The sequence below is a fragment of the Zootoca vivipara genome, chromosome 17 (assembly GCF_963506605.1).
Source record: "Zootoca vivipara chromosome 17, rZooViv1.1, whole genome shotgun sequence".
NCBI classification, from domain to species: domain Eukaryota; kingdom Metazoa; phylum Chordata; class Lepidosauria; order Squamata; family Lacertidae; genus Zootoca; species Zootoca vivipara.
Genome location: NC_083292.1, coordinates 38,763,500 through 38,772,617, shown reverse-complemented (window position 1 = coordinate 38,772,617; position 9,118 = coordinate 38,763,500).

Here is a 9,118-nt window from a genome sequence, read left to right as displayed (position 1 = left end):
AGGTTTTATAAGCAGATGTTGGGTGGGAATCTCTAGGAGATTCTTTAGTTGTGGTTCCTGCATTGCAAGGGGTTGGACTACTAGATAAACCTTGGGATCCCTTCCAACGACGATTCTGTGGTTCTACGACTACCTTCTTTGTAGCTTAGACCGGGCTTCCTCAACCTCGGCCCTCCAGATGTTTTTGGCCTACAACTCCCATGATCCCTAGCTAGCAGGACCAGTGGTCAGGGATGATGGGGATTGTAGTCTCAAAACATCTGGAGGTCCAAGGTTGAGGAAGCCTGGCTTAAACCATGATCCTAACTCTGCAATCCTGGGAGTGAGCTCCCTTCACTTGTATAGGGCTTACTTCTGGGGAGGCGTGGTTAGAGTGGGGAGCTTACAGTTGGGAGGAGTTTGTGGGGTTTAGACTAGATGACACTTGGGGTTCCCAAGGAGCGTCTCCACCTCCATCATTCAGCTAAGACACTGAGGTCCAGCTCCGAGGGCCTTCTGGCAGTTCCCTCCCTGCAAGAAGTGAGCTTACGGGGAACCAGGCAGAGTGCCTTCTTGGTGGTGGCGCCCACCCTGTGGAACACCCTCCTGTCAGATGTCAAGGAAATAAACAACTCTCTGACTTTTAGAAGACATCTGAAGGCAGCCCCGTTTAGGGAAGTTTTTAATCTTTGATGTTCTATTGTGCTTTTAATTCTGTGAGGAGCCGCCCAGAGTGGCTGGGGAAACCCAGCCTGAAGGGCGGGGTGTAAATAATAAATTATCATTATCATTATTATTATTCCAATTCTATGATTCCATATGCAGATAGGTCTGAGAGGAGGGTAGTGATTGGAGCAACGGCTTCCCTCTGGTGAAAAAGCAACTAAATTTCTTGTCGGTCGGACCAAACTGCGATTGACGCTGGACTGGAGGAGAGGAATGATGATCAATTTGCACGTTAATGGGAACACTCTGCGCAATTTTCTCAGCCAAGCGAGTGGTTCAAAGCAACTGTGCTGAAGCCCAAGCAGGACCCAAGTGGCTGTGTGTTCCCGCCATGCACTCCCACCTCCAAGACTGGCAGCTTCGAAAAAGCAATTTATAACCCCTTCTCTCTCTTTTTTTTAAAAAAAAGTTTTTAAAAACCTCGAACTGTCTCTTTGCAATTTCCAGAGCTTGTTCATTTGTTTCCGGAAACGAACTTGCTTTCTGAGGCCTTTATTCTGTTTTGTACCCTTATCACTGAAGGGAAATATAAATATATATGTACCCCCGTAGGACAAACACTCATTTATAAGGCTGATAAAAATCGACAAATCGCTTTGGAAGGCAGCCTGGAACATTGCTCTTGTTTTCTCCGGGTGGGGACTGACTGCGCACCATTCTGAAATGACTGATGAGGGGAAGGTGGCCGTGTCGAGCCTCCACGCCCAGGGGCAGTCTACCCCTGAAGACCAGCTGCCAGGAGGCCACGGTGAGGGACATTCAAGACCTCTTTGTGGCATGCCGGATGCAGCCAATTGGCAGCAGTGGTGGAAGAGGGAAGACGCTTCCTGGGACGTCCAGCAGGATTTTGCTGGCGCCAAAAGATTCGGCCGTGATGAAGAAGAGCTGTTGGCAAAGGTGTTAGAAGAACCCCAGAATTGTATAGAAAACGGGGATCTCGTTTCTCTTCCTCCCTATCTCTGCCCAAGGCTGCGATAGCTATGTGGATCCTCCAGATTCAGGAGCACTCTACCTCTGACTGCCAGCTAGTGTGGGGGCCAAACACGGGCAATGGTTCGCCTTGATGGTCTGCCTGGGGACTTCCTGGAGAATAGATGAGAATTAGATGAGGGATGTAGAGTTGGGGAACCAGCGGCTCTCCAAAACATCGCTAGACTCTTAGCTGCACTGCTAATGGTTGCGGAAGATTCGATCTCGTGCCTCTGCTTTGCACCCAGGAGATTCTGGATGCAATCCCCAGTAGCATCTCCAGGTAGGCTTCAGAAAAGCTCTTTCCCCCAAACCCCAGAGAGTTGCTGCCAGTCCGTGTAAACAGTTCTGATGACCAAAGTCTGGCTCAGTACACTGCAGCTTCCTGTGTTGCCTCTGGAAAGGAAATGACGGATAAACCCGGGCCAGCTTTTTAAGAGACCTGCGGCTGCATTTGTGGTTGTCGCAATATCGCCTCCTGCTGGTGGCCAAAGGAACCACGGTGCAACGCCTCTCAGTGTAGCTCAGTGCTGTTCAATGGCGACAGGACCAAATGCCTTCGTATTTAAGTAGGGAGAAAGCGAGTCGCAGTTACACACCTCCCATTTGAACTGGAGGCAAGGGTTTTTGAGGGCTCAGCCGACACAGTATCAGCGGTGGGGTTTAAAGGAAGGAAGAGTCGCGTAAGGTCTCAGGGGTGTTTCTGTGTGGCTCCTGGCTTAAGGAGCATTGAAATTGAAGTCATTTAAGAGAGTATTTGTAAGAAAGACCAGATCTTCTGGATCAGGCGCTACGGTTGCCATCTTCCAAGCAAAGGTAAAATAAATCTACCCCTTTTAATCTTGTTAAAAGGGAGATATTAAAAGCACAACTTCAGGCAATACCAATGAGACGGAAACATGGAAGGTGCCTAAAGAAGCCAGGCTGGCTATCTAAAGAACTTTTGACTGAGTTAAGATTTAAAAGGGATATGTACAAAAAATGGAAAAGGGGGGGAAATCTCCAGAGAGGAATTCAAACATATAGCCAGCACGTGTAGAGACAAAGTCAGAAAAGCTAAAGCACAGAATGAACTCAGGCTCGCTAGAGAGGTTAAAAGCAACAAAAAGGGCTTTTATGGGTATGTCCGTAGCAAAAGGAAAAACAAGGAAACAGTGGGGTCACTCAGAGGAGAAGATGGTGAAATGCAAACAGGGGACAGAGAAAGGGCAGAACTCCTCAATGCCTTCTTTGCCTCAGTCTTCTCCAAGAAAGAAAACAACGCCCGACCTGAAGAATATGGAGCAGATGATTCAGCAGGTGAAATACAGCCCAGAATAAGTAAGGAGGTAGTACAAGAATACTTGGCTAGTTTAGATGTATTCAAGTCTCCAGGGCCAGATGAACTACATCCAAGAGTATTAAAAGAACTGGCAGAGGTGATTTCAGAACCACTGGCAATAATCTTTGAAAATTCCTGGAGAACAGGCGAAGTTCCAGCAGACTGGAGGAGGGCAAATGTTGTCCCTATTTTCAAAAAGGGGAAAAGAGAGGACCCAAACAATTACCGCCCAGTCAGCCTGACATCAATACCAGGAAAGATTCTAGAGCAGATCATTAAGCAAACAGTCTGTGAGCACCTAGAAAGAAACTCTGTGATCACTAAAAGTCAGCATGGGTTCCTGAAAAATAAGTCATGTCAGACTAATCTGATCTCATTTTTTGACAGAATTACAAGCCTGGTAGATGAAGGGAACGCTGTGGATGTAGCCTATCTTGATTTCAGCAAGGCCTTTGACAAGGCGCCCCATGATATTCTTGTAAAGAAGCTGGTAAAATGTGGGCTAGACAATGCTACCATTCAGTGGATTTGTAACTGGCTTACTGACCGAACCCAAAGGGTGCTCATCAATGGCTCCTCCTCATCCTGGAGAGTAGTGACTAGTGGGGTGCCACAGGGTTCTGTCTTGGGCCCAGTCTTGTTCAACATCTTTATCAATGACTTGGATGATGGGCTTGAGGGCATCCTGAGAAAGTTTGCAGATGACACCAAATTGGGAGGGGTGGCTAACACCCCAGAGGACAGGATCACACTTCAGAATGACCTTAACAGATTAGACAACTGGGCCAAAGCAAACAAGATGAATTTTAACAAGGAGAAATGTAAAGTACTACACTTGGGCAAAAAAAATGAAAGGCACAAATACAGGATGGGAGACACCTGGCTTGAGAGCAGTACATGTGAAAAGGATCTAGGAGTCTTGGTAGACCACAAACTTGACATGAGTCAGCAGTGTGATGCAGCAGCTAAAAAAGCCAATGCAATTCTGGGCTGCATCAATAGGAGTATAGCATCTAGATCAAGGGAAGTAATAGTACCACTGTATTCTGCTCTGGTCAGACCTCACCTGGAGTACTGTGTCCAGTTCTGGGCACCACAGTTCAAGAAGGATACTGATAAGCTGGAACGTGTCCAGAAGAGGGCAACCAAAATGGTCAAAGGCCTGGAAACGATGCCTTATGAGGAACGGCTTGGGGAGCTGGGTATGTTTAGCCTGGAGAAGAGAAGGTTAAGGGGTGATATGATAACCATGTTCAAATATATAAAAGGATGGCATATAGAGGAGGGAGAAAGGTTGTTTTCTGCTGCTCCAGAGAAGCGGACACGGAGCAATGGATTCAAACTACAAGAAAGAAAATTCCACCTAAACATTAGGAAGAACTTCCTGACAGTAAGAGCTGTTCGGCAGTGGAATTTGCTGCCAAGGAGTGTGGTGGAGTCTCCTTCTTTGGAGGTCTTTAAGCAGAGGCTTGACAGCCATCTGTCAGGAATGCTTTGATGGTGTTTCCTGCTTGGCAGGGGGTTGGACTGGATGGCCCTTGTGGTCTCTTCCAACTCTATGATTCTATGATTCTATGATTCTATAAAATCTTCCCACCCACTCACCCTTCCATTCCTGCCTTCTTCGTCGCGTAAACTGATTTTTGTGTGTGTCAATATATATATTGATAGGGACCCAGGTGGCGCTGTGGGTTAAACCACTGAGCCTAGGGCTTGCTGATCAGAAGGTCAGCGGTTCGAATCCCTGTGACGGGGTGAGCTCCCGTTGCTTGGTCCCAGCTCCTGCCAACCTAGCAGTTCGAAAGCACGTCAAAATGCAAGTAGATAAATAGGAACCGCTACAGCGGGAAGGTAAACGGTGTTTCCGTGTGCTGCTCTGGTTCGCCAGAAGTGGCTTTGTCATGCTGGCCACATGACCTGGAAGCTATACGCTGGCTCCCTCGGCCAATAATGCGAGATGAGCGCCCAACCCCAGAGTCGGTCACGACTGGACCTAATGGTCAGGGGCCCCTTTACCTTTACCTTTATATATATTGATGCACCTACATTGCTTCACATCAGCCAGAAAGGCAAAACACATACTGTACATACATAGCCAGTTCCACTTATCAGCAGGTCTGGAGGAACAAACCTAGAATTTATTTTTAAGTTCTGAAATCATTTGGACGAGAACCGCCTTGCCCCCCTATTTCACAGCATCGCCGATCTTTGGCAAGGCGAGTCCTTTTAAGAATCAAATCTGATCTGGGCGAGGGTTCAACTTCAGTGAATATGAGTCAGAAGGGTGGGGTGGGGATATATCACCCCTCCCCTGCAAATAAGGGGTATTTGGCCCTTCTCTCCAAAGCAGGGGGATTGTCTTGTTCTAAGGTAATTTTGTATGATTTGGGAGTGTCAAATCCAATGCATTGCATATCAGTTTTTCCTGTTTGTGGAAAATGAAATCGGGAGGGAATGTGTCTCCCTCCCACCCACAAGGCAGGAAAAAAATAAACACTTAGAAATACATTTTCAGCACGAACAGGGTTTGAAATTATTTATTTTTAAAAAAAAGAGAGAGGAAAAGCAAGACTATATTAGCAGTGAACTATAAGCCTGTAAATTAAGTGCCATTTTAGATTCTCATTGTTTCTCCGGTGGAGATGAGAAGTGTCTGTATGCAGGCAGCAAAAGCGTGGTCCCCCCCCCTCTCTCACACACTCTTGCACTTACATCCTGCACTCTCTGCAGACCTAGTCTGTGCATATCCACCTGTGCCTACCAGTACAAATTCAGTTACCATGCAAAGGGGAGAAAAAAAGAGACCCTCACCTGTGTGTCTCAGGGCAGCCAGCCTTCCGGAGTCCTCAGTGGGCGGATGCCTCTGCCCCCGTACCCATTTGCCTGGCTACGAAGATCTGCTTCTTAAACCCGATTTCTGGTTGGATCTGAAAACCAACCGATGGATTGTCCAGCGGGTTCCTCCCTCCTCCTCCTACCTTTTTGATGACTGGAAACATACGGAGGCAGAGCTTGGATGCTGAGGGTGGCTGGGTGAGGGAAGAGCTCTTCCCCTTGAGGGGCGAGGGGGTGCACCGCTCAGCCCCAAGCCCCACGCAGGATTGGGCCGGGCAGGGGAATTCCGGAAGGCGACAGAATCGCTTTCCTACAGCCTTTCCTTGCCCACACACGCGTGCACAGAGAGATGCTTCAAAGCTGTTGCTGGTGGCAACCCGTTGCTATGGCGATTCCGGAGCAAACTCATTTGCTGTTGGACCAGGTAGGGTCGAGGAAGCTGATGGTGGGGGCTCCCTCTCCTTCCATTTCCTGTCTGGCTGTTTTTTTTGCAGTTGTTGAAATGATAAAATGATGGGGGACAGTAACTATCGTTCTGTGTTGCTGAGGTGGAATGATGGGCCATCCCCCCACAAAGGGACAAGGGTTATGGACACCCCTCTCTTAGAATGAACCAAATCGGCTCATTCAAAGATCAGTCTTCCTCGCCTCTTGCCAATGTGATGGACTTGAAACCTGAAGATCTGAGTTCAAATCCTCCTCCAGACACCCCCTCTTTCATCCTAGCCTATTTGTTTCTTTCTCAGATTTGCAGACTGTCCCTCGGCTAAAACCAACCTCGCAGGGTGGTTGTAAGAGTAATAAAAATGGGGCGAGCTCCCAAAATTCCACCCCAATGTGAGCTCCATGGGGGCAGAACAGGCTGCAACAGAGATGGATAGGAGGGCTGTAGAGAAAGGGAAGGAAGGAAGAGTGTTTGGAGAGATAGTAAGAAAGTCAGTTAGATAAGTAAGTCAGAAGCACATCATATGGGGAAGTCCGGTAAGTTAGATAAGCAAGTCAGAATTAAGACAGGAGAGTAATAAGTTAGATGTTGGATAAGTCTGTGCGATTGGTTCCGTAAGTGTTGTGCAAAATGGGAAATGACAGCAAGAAATCCATGATAATGGATAACCTAGCATTTCTCTATTTTTGCACCAAATAGGATCATACAATTAAGCAGAGACTCATAGAATTGTAGTGCCTTCCATAGTTCTAGTTAAAGGTAGGTAGCCGTGTTGGTCTGACATAGTCGAAACAAAATAAAAAAGTGCATGCACACTTCTTCAGATACACATGCATGCACACGAAAGCTCATACCAAAGACAAACTTAGTTGGTCTCTTAAGGTGCTACTGGAAGGAATTTTTTTATTTTGTTTCATAGAATTGTAGAGTTGGGAGTGACCCTTAGGAGCATTCTAGTCCAACCACCTGCAATGCAGGAATATGCCGATAAAAGCCAAAAAGGATGGATGAATGAATGGCTTAGACAGATGGGAAGAATCTACCAAGAGAGAAGCAAGACAATATGTATCTGAAAAGTGTAAGAAGGCAGAGATGTTGAGTCAAAAGGGATGAAGCTGGGAGATGGAGAGGAAGGACATTCAATGAAACTGAACGTTGGAAGGTTCAGGACACTTAAAAGAAAGTCCTCCTTCAGACAGCGCAGAGTTAAACTACGGAACTCCCTCCCACAGGAGGCAGTGATATGCACCAATTCAGATGGCTTTAAAAGAGGAGTGGAGGAGGAGGCGGCTATCCATGGCTACTGGCCACGATGGCTGTGCTCTGCCTCCACAGCTGGAGTCAGCAATGCTTATGAACATCAGTTGCAGGGAATCGCAGGAGGGGAGAGTTGCTCTTGTGCTTGCAGGCTCCCTATTTGGCATCTGGTTGGCCACTGTGAGAACAGGATGCTGGACTAGATGGGCCATTGGCCTGATCCTGCAGAGGCTCTGTTATGAAGGTAGCAAGTCAAAGGTTGGTGGGGCAGTTCCCTATTTGCCCAAACGGAGGAGGCACCACTTTATGAAATCCCACATTCCATCCCAGAGGCACAGGAACCCTTGGCAAGGGGGGGGGGAAGGGGGGAGCAACCCTGCCAGAACAGTTTCCCCAACATCGTCTTCGTGAAAGAAGCTTTGCATGTAAGAAGGTTCCTTTTTTTCGATCTCCGTTATCCCCTAAGAGAAGGATTGAAGAAGACCAGACAAGAAAGGAACCCTCTTCTGCATTGGAAACTCAGGAGGAGCCGCTGCCAGCCAGAGTAGACAGTATGGAGCCAATCTGCATTGTTTTATGGCAGGTTCCTCTTCTGAGCCAACTAAAACGTCCCCAGGCAGACCACAAGGGGGCGCATTTTCTCTTTGAAGAAGCAACATCTATAAAGCAAAGCTTTAAAGCAAAACTGAACGGTGGGAGGCTAGGAAGGGGAAACAGAGGCCAGCCCAGCATTTTGTTTGTTTGTTTCTCCACACCACAAACCTGCTCTTCAACGCAAGAAAGTGGGCAGCTGAAAAACCAAACTGACAGACACAGAGCCTGTGCCTTCGAACCACAATAGAGATCCTTGCACAATAGAGAGTTGGGTTGGATCTGATGTTAGAGAGGAAGCATGGAAATGAATGGACTTGACTAACTTAGGCCCCCTGCCCTACCTGGAGATGAACCTGGGACCTTCTGCATGCAAAGCAGGTGTCCTAGCGCCACTGAGCTTTGGCCCTTCTTAACTGGAAAATGCAAGGGAAGCAGATTTCAGTTAGGAGAAATTATCCCACGCTGCCCAACAATGGAACAGGCTGTCTCCCCGCAAATGAGTTATTTATGCAGGGGCTGGGCGGCTGTCATTCAGGGATCTGGCCTTGCAAGGCTCTGCAGTTTGATCAGTAGAGGCAGGTCCACTCCATTCGGATGAAGGGGGCACTGCCCCACCAAACTCGGCCTGCCTTCAGCCAGCCCCATCCGGCCTGCCCCCTTACTTAGAACCAGTTTTTTTGGGGGTGTGTGTGTTGTGTCACTTTCCTATTCCTCCTCACTCTCAGCGTTGCCCCTTGGTGAACTCAGCAGAGGAGGAAGAGGGGGACAAAACTGGAATGAGTTGGCCTGCCATTGGCTCTGGCGCCCCCTACTGTTCGACTCCCTGTCTTCTGTCCCATCAATCTCAATGTTCACCGGCCACCACTGGGCTGGACGACTTGACTGATTGACTGCATCTATAACTCACCTTTTTCTCCTCCAAGGAGGTCAAGGTGCTGTAGGTGGCTCTCTCGCCTCCTCTTTTAGTCCCCACAACAACCCTTTGAGGTAGG